Source organism: Eriocheir sinensis, unplaced genomic scaffold (assembly GCF_024679095.1).
Source record: "Eriocheir sinensis breed Jianghai 21 unplaced genomic scaffold, ASM2467909v1 Scaffold78, whole genome shotgun sequence".
NCBI lineage: Eukaryota > Metazoa > Arthropoda > Malacostraca > Decapoda > Varunidae > Eriocheir > Eriocheir sinensis.
Window position 1 is genome coordinate 865,631 of NW_026112142.1, and position 12,175 is coordinate 877,805.

Sequence of the window (12,175 nt, forward strand, 5' to 3'; positions counted from 1 at the left end):
ATCTGGGTTCACTTCATTGCATTACTCCTTCCAGATCTATTTAGCAGTTAAGGATTTAGTGACTAGGGTAACTGAGGGGTACAGGGTGTGTGGTGGAGGGAAGAAAGGGAATGCATGGAGGTCAGATGAGACGAAGGAGGCACTTGCTTACCTGCGCCACGCTGGCGCCTTGCAGAGCGTCTTCCTTGACTGTGGCGGTGTAGGTGGGCAGTGTGAACACCGGGGAGTTGTCATTCACATCAGTGATTGTTAGGTTGACCAAGGCCGTGGCAGACAGAGGTGGCACCTACTGTCGCCACCACCTGCTGTACGCGCTCAAAGTCCACCTCGGCGCCAATGCTTATCACACCTGTGGAAGTGGTGGGTCATGAGGGACTTGCAGGGAATTAGAACACACACACACACACACACACACACACACACACACACACACCAGCCAAAGAGACTAATTCAATTTTCAGCGGTGAAATCAAACTGTCGTCTGACACCAGTATGAAGTCAGTCTGGGTGGGGCCCGAACCTCTTCACAGCGCTGCCGCATCATCCCAAATACATCACTCCCTCCCTCATGTGTTATCTACATACTATTTGAAATTGTGTATCAAGTATTCAGTATACAGTAAATAAGATTTGATGCTATGGCCAGGGAACTCCCCGAACACCCTGCCCAAACTGACGTCATGGCTGAGTTGAACTATAATAAACTACTGATATATATATTGCAGAATGATTTGGACTCTGAAAAAAAAGAAAAAAAAAGGGTGTTGATCACAAGTGTACCAGTCTTTGGGTGGATGTGCAGGTACTCCTCCAGCGTGGTGTGCTGAAGGGAGTAAGAGATTTCTGCATTGATGCCGATGTCCCTTGAGGTGGCCATGACCCGCAGGACTTCTGTCCCCACGGCCGTGTTCTCTGCCACGGAAGTTTCGAGGAGTTTCCTCACAAACTCAGGAGCATTATCATTCACATCTGTGGGGGGACAGAGCTCACTGCCTTGCTTTGAAGCATTCTCGTACAAGAAGAGATCATAATGCAGATATACGGGACAGAGGCTCAAAAATATATGGAGGATGGACTCATTATCTAAAATACAAATAAACTTGGCCTTCCAAATGATATCAGTGAGACTAAGTTTGAAGAATTGATTATTCCTTAAGGTTTTTAAACATAAACATCAAAGCAACTATTTTTTTTCATGCAAGTAAACTCTGATTGCTGTTGATTACTGTTGGCAGGACACTTTATATTGTGAGGACTCAATGGTCAATCTAACGAGGGCATGTTGGAATGGTTCCTTTAAACATATCTTCTCAATCGTGACTTATGGATAGAGACTACCATTAGGAAAATCTGTCTGTCTGGTCAGGGCAGTTAAGGTAGTGCTCTGCTACTGGTAACATGTAACACAGTACAACCAGCCGCAGGGTCGGGTAGTCAGCGGCTAAACCGGCAACCCCACTGGTTTTGTTTTGGACCAGTGAGGAGGGTGTGCTGGACCCCCAGGTGGATTCAAATAAAGACCATTCTAAGGGCAGATGAACTCATGTTTATTAGAGTCAATGGCCATCCAGTTCCAGCTACGGGTGAAATAGCGGGTGGTAAACTTCATAGCCCCCTGCTCCTGCTGCCTTGTAGGGTTTGGCTGTTTCGTTCAGGCAAAGGCTTGGGCCGCCATTTAAAATAAGTGGTTGGGTGTGTCTCTAATGGCCCATGCACCCAGAAAATCTCGCGCCAAAAACTGAAAATGGCTTGATTTATGAGCCATAAACCGTCCAACCACTCATGAAGAGTGAAAACGGACTTTAAACGATGATGATGATGATGATGATTAGGAAAACCTGTTTGAGTAAATTGGGTAATATAAAACATGGATTTCAGCATAAATCTGATCCTCTGTTGGAATCCTCTTGTCTTAAACTAGTAAGGCTTAGGACATGAGAACCAATGTAGATGCATGCTCCATTAGCTCGGTAGCAGCGACGGGCCAAGCTTATGGTTTTACCGCGTACCAGCGACGGGCCAAATTTTTGCCTTGATATAAACCCCAAAAATAGAGGATGCATAAACTGATCACAAATGGGTTGATATATATAATATAATGATTTGCATGAGTGATGATTTTTCTCTTTATTTTTTACATGATCCCCAGCTACAGGGTTAGAGACTCCTAAACTTCTTAGTATTTTCTGATAGATTTGTTCTGTTTTTTGGTACTAGTTTGTGCATGACAGATTTTTGTAATATGCACCTCACTGGTACCTACTTATGCCCAAGACACTTTGAAACCACTGTGACGATGAGCTGCGTGGTGGATATCATAGACTTCAGACTTGGTTCATATTTTAGCGCATGGAAAGATGCACCTTGAACGGCCTTGATCTTGACCTTTGACCTTGACCTCAAAAAGTTTGCTCAGGTCAGTTTAAAAAAAAAATCAAAACAAATGCTTTCATATGATGGCCTTGACCTTGACCTTTGACCTCAAAAAGTTTGCCTAGGTCAGAGTTAAAAAAAAAAAAAAATTCATCAAATTTCGAAACAAATGCTTCCATATGATGCATAAGGTCACAGTTGATGCCCATACCAATTTTCAAGATGATCTTTGGCGGAGGTGTGCACTCTCCGAGTGCTATGAGTCTAATTATTATGATAATTATTATTCTCATTATCATTATGTGTGATCATGAGCCTCACAGAACAGCATAAAAGCCCTAATACCCGTGTTTTTTGTGAGGGGCATGAACAGCAAGGAAAATGGGAGTGAGATTTTTGCCCTTGAGCTGCCTCCCTTGATGTAAAAAAAAAAAAAAAAAGAATCACCCAGACCTGATCCCCTGCCACAACAAAGCCTTTACCGAGGTCAGGGTCCGTGGCAGACATCTTGAGGACGATGGTGTTGATGGGCGCGTCCTCCAGCAGGGTGGCGGCGTGGGTGGCCAGGGAGAAGGACGGGGGGTTGTCGTTGGTGTCCGTCACCAGGACCTCCACCACCACCTCACACTGCCAGGCCTTGTGCTCCCAGTCCTCCACCACAACCTGGACAGTCACACCCGGAGTTTTGGACTCATCATAGGCACCATTACCCTAACCTGGCTACAACTAGTATTAATATTGTTATTACTATTATTATTGAGCCATGAAAGGCCAGTGTGTGTTTGTGTGTGTATTTACCTATTTGTAGTGTACAGGGCCTGAACTCAAGCTCGGATAGTCCCGTCTCCCAATCTATATTTGTCCAACTTTTCCTTCATTTTTTGGACACTGCCCGCTTCAACAATGTCTTTGTTTAGTCCATTTCATATATATATTCACACCTCAGTATGGAAAACTGTACTTCTTTATGTCTTTCAAACAAGTCTCCTTTCTCAATTTCTTGCTATGTGTGTCTGTGTGTGTGTGTGTGTGTGTGTGTGTGTGTGTGTGTGTGTGTGTTTACCTATTTGTAGTCTACCAGGCCCGAGCTAAGCTCTAACAGTCCCGTCTCCATATCTACATTTATCCAACCTTCCCTTCAATTGTTGGACACTGTTCACTTCCACCACTTCTCCCCGCAAACTGTTCCAGGTGTTAACACTTCTATGTGGAAAACTATACTTGTTTTAAGTCACTCAAACAGGTTCCTTTATTAAGTTTCTCCCTATGTCCTCTCAGCCCATGCATTCTCGCAGTTAAGAAGATATCATCTCTATCCACCTCATCAAACTTATTTACCAACCTATAGCCTACAGCATGATCAGATATCTCTCCCTTCTTTGTTCCATGGAGTGTCGTCAAGTCCATCTCCTTCAATCTGTCTTCATACATCATATTTGAGAGTTCTGGGACCATTTAAGTTGCAATTCTCTGTATCCTTTCCAGCTTTCTGATAGCCTTTCTTTATGTGTGTGTGTGTGTGTGTGTGTGTGTGTGTGTGTGTGTGTGAATACTTACAGTGAGGTGGTAGTGGTCCCGTGCCTCTCTGTCCAGCTGGGTGGCTGTGGCCAAGTGGCCATTCAGCTGGTCAATACTGAAGTGGTGGGCGCTGTCCCCGGTGAGAATGTAGCGGCTCCGGGCAGCAGTGCCTTCATCGGCATCCCAGGACACAACAGAGGCCACGTGGGTGCCTGGGGTGGCGTCCTCGGAGATCTCCCGGCGGTAGATTGGCTCCTTGCACACCGGACCGTTGTCTGCCGTGAAGCACATCAGTGTGAGTCACAGAAGTGCTAGACACTGCTTACTTAATTCATGACCTATTACCATACATTATCCATTATCATCTCAGGCAAGACTATACTGTCACAAACCGTTGATGTCGATGACTGTTACAGTAACAGTCGTGTTGGCCGTAAACTTCCCGTCGGTGACGGTGACGGTGAGGGTGTACTCGGCCTGCCTCTCCCGGTCCAGCTCACCGGCCACGTACACCTGGAATATGGACCACAGCACCGTGACTCTCTCGTTAAGGAACAGTTTCGTTGATAGCAGGTCACCATTGTTGTTGTGTCTCACCATCCCTCCCACCCACCTCCCCTGAGGCGTGCACCAGGAATTGGCCATCAGGGTCGCCGCCGGTGATGAAGAAGTCAAGTTCGGCCACGGACTCGTCGGCGTCCGTCACGCTGAGCTCCACCACCGCCGTGCCCGTGGCGGTGTCCTCAGGCACTGGCGTCAAACAAAATTAATTTGGCAATGTTGATATATAAAACCTTCACAGCCAATGACATATTACAGAGAAAATCAATTTCCTGTCAATCATTTATCTATAAAACCCTTGTAGTGCCTCACCAGCAGTGGCGTAAGTGTCTTTGGTGAACACTGGAGGGTTGTCGTTGTAGTCCTTGACCAGTACAGTGACTCTTGTGCTGGTGGACAGAGGCTTGGGTGTGACGGTGAAGGAGTACTGGGCCATGGTCTCGCGGTCCAGCGGGGCCGCCAGGGTCAGCATCCCGGTGTGTGGATCAATGCGGAACGTTGACTTCACTACAGCGCTTTCATCGGGGCCGAGGCTGTACTGGATCTGAGGAGGGAAGAGCAGAGAGCAGAGCAGACATTTAATAATTTATTCTGGGGAATGTTTTCATGGACTGAAAATAACATGGTGACACAGGCAACATTTACCTGGCCATGGTTTCCTTCATCGTCATCAGTGGCCGTGAGGATGGTGACGGTGGCGCCCACCTCGCTGTTCTCGGCCACCAGGGCTGTGTAGCCGGACTCAGAGAAGCGTGGAGGGCAGTCATTCACGTCCATCACCTGTTGGTCATTCCAGAACAAGACCCAACCAATTCAAAATCCATAAATTAAAATGTCTTTCTTTGACTGTCATTTCAGCCCAAAATCCAAACCGTAATCAACCATAAGGATAAGAGATCAAAACTTCATGCACTCTGCCATCATTCACATCCATCACCTGTTGGTCATGCCAGAGCAAGACCCAATCAGTTCAAGACCAATATATTAAAACGTCTTTCTTTGACCCTCATTTCAGCCCATAATCCAAACCCTAATCAACAATACAGACAAGAGACCAAAACTTGCTGTTTCCTGCCATAAACTCACCACCACAGAGATGGTAATGTAGTCCACCGTGGGCGGCGTGGTCAGTGTACGGTTGGTGACGCTGATGTGATGTGTGCGTCGCTGCTCATGGTCCAGGGCCCTGTGCACCACCACCAGGCCCTGAACTCTCCCCAGACTCCCTCTCCTCACTGGCTGCCTTCATGCCCTCGTCCACCATGATCAAGTACTGCACTGACTGTGGCCCCGCCATCCACAGGGACGTGATCACATTGCCTGCCAACACAAGGCAAGACTTTGAGCATACAGAAGGTGGCTAGCTGGGGCCAGAATGTTATGAGGTGCAGATTGTGATATGTGTGCTAGTATGTGTTATCTGAGGAAATGAGTGTATGATTTCCCAGTACTGTAATGTGTCTGTGTGTGTATTTACCTATTTGTATTTACTTATTTGTAGTATACATGGCCAGAGCTCAATCTCAGTCAGTCCTGTCTCCCACTCTATATTTGTCCAGAATTTCCTTCATTTTATGGACACTGCTTGCTTCAACAATGTCTTTGCTAAGTCCATTCCATGTATCCACACTCCTGTATGGAAAACTGAACTTCTTTAAGTCTTTCAAACAAGTCCTCCTTCACAATTTCTTACAGTGTCCTCTTAGTTGCCTCCTCCCTTCAGTCTCGATTAAATCACTTCTATCCAACACTTCCATTCCACTTTGACCTGGAAATTTAATGCCTACGGAGAGCCAAAGTTGCAGTGAAACTCGAAAAATATTTTTTGTAAATTTTTGTAGTTTATTCATTCTGGAATGAATCTCATTGAATAAAAGTTGTAGAGAATCATCCGTAAAATTCAACTGTGAAATCAGATTATTAATTGGACAGACCTTAGCTGGAATTCCGCCAAAAAAGGACGGCTGAGGGAACAGAATTGCTCTACAGACGCCATGATGTGTAGGCAGGAACTGTAGACTATTTTTTGCACGGAATGGTGGTGGGGGACATCGCAGGAACAAAAGAGGTGCCAGTTAGTCACTCAGCATCAAGAGAGACCTATAGTTACACGCGCCCTTCAAATTTTGGAAAGCTTCTCACTCTCCAGCGCTGGCGTCATGCTCGTTGCCCATGTCTGACAGAACTATATGATTTTTTTTTTTTTTTTTTACAGCAAAGGAGACAGCTCAAGGGCACAAAAAAGAAAACATTAATAAAAAAAAAAAAAGCCCGCTACTCGCTGCTCCTAAAAAGAATCCAAAGAGGTGGCCGAGAGATAAGTCAGTTTCGGGAGGAGAGGTGTCCTGATACCCTCCTCTTGAAAGAGTTCAAGTCGTAGGCAGGAGGAAATACAGATGAAGGAAGATTGTTCCAGAGTTTACCAGCGTGAGGGATGAAAGAGTGAAGATGCTGGTTAACTCTTGCATAAGGGGTTTGGACAGTATAGGGATGAGCATGAGTAGAAAGTCGAGTGCAGCGGGGCCAGGAGGGGGAGGCATGCAGTTAGCAAGTTCAGAAGAGCAGTCAGCGTGGAAATATCGATAGAAGATAGAAAGAGAGGCAACATTGCGGCGGAATTTAAGAGATAGAAGACTATCAGTATGAGGAGGAGAGCTGATGAGACGAAGAGCCTTTGCCTCCACTCTCTCCAGAAGAGCTGTGTGAGTGGAGCCCCCCCACACATGAGATGCATACTCCATACGAGGGCGGACAAGGCCCCTGTATATGGACAGCAACTGTGCAGGGGAGAAGAACTGGCGGAGACGGTACAGAACGCCCAGCCTCGAGGAAGCTGATTTAGTAAGAGATGAGATATGAAGTTTCCAGTTGAGATTTTGAGTTAAGGATAGACCGAGGATGTTTAGTGTTGAGGAAGGTGATAGCTGGGTGTTGTCAAAGAATAGGGATAGTTGTTTGGAAGATTGTGTCGAGTGGATAGGTGGAGAAACTGTGTTTTGAGGCGTTGAAGGACACCAGGTTCTTCTTGCCCCAATCGGAAATAATAGTAAGGTCTGAGGCTAAGCGTTCTGCAGCCTCCAGCCTTGAGTCGTTAAGTTCCTGAAGGGTGGGTCTTCTATTAAAAGAAGTTGAATAATGCAGAGTGGAATCATCGGCGTAGGAATGGATAGGACAGTTCGTTTTGGAAAGAAGATCATCAATGAACAACAGAAAAGAGTGAGATAGTACAGAACCCTGTGGGACACCACTGTTAATAGATTTAGGGGAAAAACAGTGACCGTCTACCACGGCAGAAATAGAACGGTCAGAAAGGAAACTGGAGATAAAGGTACAGAGAGAAGGATAGAAACCGTAGGAGGGTACTTTAGAAAGCAAAGACTTGTGCAAGACCCTATCAAAAGCTTTTGATATGTCCAGCGCAATAGCAAAAGTTTCACCGAAACGGCTAAGAGAGGATGACCAAGAGTCAGTTAAGAAGGTTAGGAGATCACCAGTAGAACGCCCCTTGCGGAACCCATACTGGCGATCAGATAGAAGGTCAGAAGTGGAAAGGTGCTTTTGAATCTTACGGTTAAGGATTGATTCAAAAGCTTTAGATAGACAAGAAAGTAAAGCAATAGGACGGTAGTTTGAGGGATTGGAGCGGTCACCCTTCTTAGGTACAGGCTGTGTGAAGGCATACTTCCAGCAAGAAGGAAAGGTAGATGTTGACAGGCAGAGGCGAAAGAGTTTGACCAGGCAGGGTGACAGCACGGAGGCACAGTTTTAAGGACAATAGGAGGCACTCCATCAGGTCCATAAGCCTTCTGAGGATTGAGGCCAGAGGGGCATAGAAAACATCATTTGAAGAATCTTTATAACAGGCATAAAGGAGTCAGAGGGGATGAGTAGGAGGAATATGCCCAGAATCGTCCAGAGTGGAGTTTTTAGAAAAGTTTGAGAGAAGAGTTCAGCCTTAGAGATAGATGAGACGGCAGTGTTGCCGTCAGGACTGAGGAGTGGAGGGAAAGATGAAGAAGTGAAGTTGGAGGAGATGGTTTTGGCTAGATGCCAGAAGTCACGGGAAGAGTTAGAGAAAGCAAGGTTTTGACATTTTCTATTAATGAAAGAAGTTTTGGTTAGTCGGAGAATAGATTTGGCACGATTTCGGGCAGAAATGTAAAGTTCATAATTAGCATTAGTTTGAAGGCTCTGGTATCTTTTGTGAGCTACCTCTCTATCATTGACAGCACGAGAACAAGCGTGATTAAACCAAGGCTTTTTAGCGTGAGGAGTAGAGAAAGAACGAGGAATGTATGCCCATTCCAGAGACAATCACCTCTGTGATGCGCTGAGCACACACAGGGGTCTCTATCCTGGAAGCAATAATCATTCCACGGGAAATCGAAAGTACATCCTCAGGTCGTCCCACCGAGCTGAAGCAAAATGCCAGAAGCATCGCCTCTTCGGTGGGTCCAGAGGATGTACAGGAGCGATAGGACAGGATGCAGAAATAAGATTGTGATCGGAGGAGCCCAACGGAGAGAACAGTTTGACAGAATAAGCAGAAGGGTTTGAGGTAAGGAAGAGGTCTAGAATGTTGGGCCGATCTCCAAGACGGTCAGGAATACGTGTAGGGTGCTGGACCAACTGCTCTAGGTCGTTGAGGATAGCAAAGTTGTAGGCTTGTTCACCAGGATGGTCAGTGAAAGAGGATGAAAGCCAAAGCTGGTGGTGAACATTGAAATCTCCTAGGATGGAGATTTCAGCGAAGGAGAGTGTGTCAAGATGTGCTCCACTTTAGAATTCAAATAGTCAAAGAACTTTACATAGTTGGTAGAGTTAGGTGAGAGATAAACAGCACAGATGTATTTAGTAATAGAATGACAGTGAAGTCTTAACCAGATGGTGGAAAATTCAGAAGAGTCAAGGTCGTGGGCACGAGAGCAGTGATGTCGTTGCGCACGTAGGCGCAACATCCAGCTTTGGATTGAAATTTAGGATAGAGATAGTAGGAGGGAACAGAGTAGAGATTGCTGTCAGTAGCCTCAGAAACCTGTGTTTCGGTAAGGAAGAGAAGGTGAGGTTTAGAGGAGGAGAGATGATGTTCCACAGAATGAAAATTAGAGCGAAGACCGCGAATGTTGCAGAAATTGAGAAGAAAGAGGTTCGAGGAGTTATCAAGACACCTCTCGGGTCGGCAGCCAGAAGGAGTCCTCCCTGGGAATTTAGGTCCCCCAGGCGGGACTCCGAGGCATTGCTTAATTGAGCCATTTTGAATTTTGAATTTTGGAAAAGGTGTATATGTTATGTGAATGTAGTGTGGTGTGGATAAAGAGAGGATCTGTCTTTAGAGAGCATGCTGAACTACTCTCCGGTGTTGGTGAGACAATAGGGAAACGGTTAGTGAGGACATGGGAAGGGTCTTTGGAGGGCTTCAGCTCCCTTCTCACCTCCTATATATACCTCACCGGGAGTGGCTTGCGCCCGTTCGGTAGGTGTCTTCCTACCTACTCCAGCCGATGATGCCAGCGGCATCATCGTCATTAAGGGGTTAATCAACATCTATTTCTACTTGAAAGTAGGTATACAGTCCCTGAAAGTCAAGATCAAGACCAAGATGGCCCATCGAACGTAGCAACCCCGTGTGATTAGTTCCTTCAGTAGCACGGCGAAAGTTACCGCCTGCACACTGTGCAGTGAGTGAATTTACCAACCAACCCTTTTGTTTACCATTTCAAAGTCACAGCTGCTCGGGGTAAGAGCACTGTAATACTTCAACAAACAGTGGAACAACTTTGAACACAGAGATGGACACAAAGCAACATACGGTACTTCAGTCATAATTGTAAGTAAGGTGGCCAAATGTAATACTGCACACACATTAAGTTCAGGGAATTTTTATTTTTTTTAATATATCTTGCCAAATTATAGGTGTCTTATACGTCGGTGCGTCTTATACAGCGGGAAATACGGTATATATGTTTCTCAGAATATCTTATTTATGTGCTTCTCAGATGTCAGTGTATCTTGTATTATAATTCTTAAGTCTTTTTCTTCCTTCACTGTATCGATGATTGTCCCTCCCATCCTACACACTCCACTTGCTCTATTTTTACTCTTGCCCATTTTCATTGTGTGACAATTCTTTTCATTGAACTTCATTTCCCATTTTTTACTCCATTCATGTATCTCATTGGAATCTTCCTGTAGTTTATTACAATCATCATCATCATCTCTTATTTTTCTAAGCAGTTTGGCGTCATATGCAAACATACCCTTGTAACTCTTTACTTTTTCTGGCATATCATCTATAAATATTAAAAACATAATATTCGCTAACACTGACCCTTGTGGAACGTCACTTGTGACCGTTCTCCATTCTGATATCTCACCTTTCAACACGGTTCTCATTTCTTTGTTTGTCAGGTAATTTTTCATCCATAGTCATTTTTCTCCGAATCCTCCTCTATTTTCTAATTTCCACATTAGTCTCTTATCAAATGCCTGTGTGTGTGTGTGTGTGTGTGTGTGTGTGTGTGTGTGTGTGTGTGTGTGTGTGTGTGCCAAGTGATGTGCATATTGTTTCCTTCCTTGTATTTTCTTAAATAATATGCATTTTACCAGTGACTTTAATTTTATCTTATTTTTTTATGTGTGTGTGTGTGTGTCATATTACTGATAGCTGTGGGTGCTCACCGATGGGGGCGTCCTCCCTGATGAAGAACTGTGCATACTTCCTGGCGCAGTACGGGGGGTTCTCATGAGGGGGCAGCAGGAAGATGGTGACGGGCACGTCGGAGTGGTGCTGGGGGGAGCCGCTGTCCTCGCCACGGATGAAAAACTGGTACACCTCATTTTCTGTAACATTTGGGAGTTCACTGCTACTTATGGAACTAATGGAACAGTCTCTCTATATACGATAATCACTTGTGCATCCAAACTCACACTTTTTTGAGTAAAGGAGACAGCTAAAAAAAAAAACAAAAAAAAGCCCGCTACTCACTTGTGCATCCAAGCTCAATTTTTTTTACAGTAAAGCAGACGGCTCAAGATATAAAAATGCTCGCTGTAGTATCTATCCTAACCCAGACACGCTCCGGACCCGCATCAGTAAAGAATATAAAGAAAGCATGTGTGATTTTGGAGAGGTAGATGTAGTACTTGTGCACGAAGATGACACAGCCTGGTGGAGCATTAGCAGACAGCAGGAAGTGTAAGGCGCCTTAGATCAGTATTATACACTTCTGACTCTCACATCAGGTATTTCCAAAGTCTGAGAAAGATTAACCCGGGAAGCAGCGGGGATCATGTATCTTATTGGTCCCTCTTAGCGAGAAAATTGAGAAAAAATCATCTCTCACACAAACCATTTCATAATATATATCAACGCATTTGTGATCAGTTTATGTATCATCTATTTTGAGGGGGTTTATATCATGGCACAAATTTGGCCCGTCGCTCCTACCAGGTTAACCCCTTGACTGCAGATTTCCTACCAGAAGACATCACCAAGCTACAGGAATGGAACAAAAAGTGGTTGCTACAATTCAATGAAGAAAAATGTAAAGTCATGCACCTTGGGAGGGGATATCCAGCATACCAATACCACATGGGAAACAAACACTCTACAACCCACAGGGGGTATATGCTACCAGGCTACCAGTGAAAGCCAAATCCGTGCCAATTGCAGCGGACGGGTTAATTGGATTCTAATGAGTAGCTTTGTAGGTCCAAGTTATAA

General features: G+C 45.1%; 1 pseudogene; it reads right to left on the bottom strand.

The window, feature by feature from the left end:
* The window catches only part of LOC126994360 (fat-like cadherin-related tumor suppressor homolog), a 35,181-nt pseudogene extending 30,808 nt beyond the window's left edge, over positions 1-4,373 (bottom strand).
* Positions 4,374-12,175: the final 7,802 nt, after the last annotated feature.